Genomic DNA, 1130 nt, shown 5'->3' with positions numbered 1-1130 from the left:
GTTGAACTGTTGTTGCATAATTGTCGATGGGAATGAAAGAAAAGACGTGAACCTGGACTGGACTCTGCAGGAGACTGATCATTAAAGCAGGAAAACTAAATCCACTTTGAGCGTTCGTCAACCAGTAAGTCTGAGCAGCGGTTTGAAAATCACCTGAAGTCTTCATCACATCCATGCCCCGTTCACCTTTAAGCGCTCTGGCTTGGATTATGGGTTAAATTTTTCATATTTTACATTTTACTGCTGCGCAATAAACGCATTTCGTTATTGTTTGCGCGCGCCAAGTTGTGCGTAAAAATCGGATTCTGACCCCCCCGACGTTGCCATTTAGTTTTCGGCCTGCAATTGACAATTTATAAACTCAAATATTTATCTTTTAAAATAAAATTCAACGTGAAAAATAATAATCGAGATAAAAAATGCACAAAACTCAAACTAAAATAATCTAAAATCCGTGCATTTTTTTTTCTTGGACTCTATGCGTCAAAAAAAAAAAAAAAAAAAAAAAAAAAAAAAAAGAATCCAAACAAACAGACCGATTTATCAAATCTTTAAAAAAACATTATTTCCTTATTAATTTTACTCTGTTTAATCCATTTTGGGGTTTTTCGTTTTGTATGAATTTAAATGAACGGGAGTTTATCAGCAGAGAAGCGTTAAAGAAACTATCTGAATTTTTTCGAAATAATAAGGAACACGCAGGAGAAAACTTCTGTGTGGTTTTCTAAATTATATTATTATTAAAAGGCAATTTAAGCAGCGGAAATTGCTGCACAGTGTGGGCGTAAATCAAGCGCTGGAAATGGTTATGGTTATAATTTAGCTTTCAAGAAGTTGAGAATATTTCAGTCATTAAAAAAGAAATTTGACATTTCAAAAAAATAAAATAAAATAAAAACGTTTCGTGATTGGCTTTATCAGTCCGAAGATCTAATAGAGCAAATAAACAGAAACGAGCCTTTATTGTTAGGATTATAAATTCCTATTTAAAACACTGTTTTGTTAGAATATGTAAGGGCTTTAAACAAATAGGTATATTTTAGGAAAAATCTGAATGAGGTAAAAAAAAATAATAAAAGAAGAAAAAAAGATGTGCCAAAGTTTTTCAGGTTTGTTAGGAGGAAGAATAT

Source organism: Austrofundulus limnaeus, unplaced genomic scaffold (genome assembly GCF_001266775.1).
Source record: "Austrofundulus limnaeus strain Quisiro unplaced genomic scaffold, Austrofundulus_limnaeus-1.0 Scaffold152, whole genome shotgun sequence".
Taxonomy (NCBI): domain Eukaryota; kingdom Metazoa; phylum Chordata; class Actinopteri; order Cyprinodontiformes; family Rivulidae; genus Austrofundulus; species Austrofundulus limnaeus.
The sequence above is the reverse complement of the archived record's forward strand: the minus strand, read 5'-3'. Positions refer to the sequence as shown.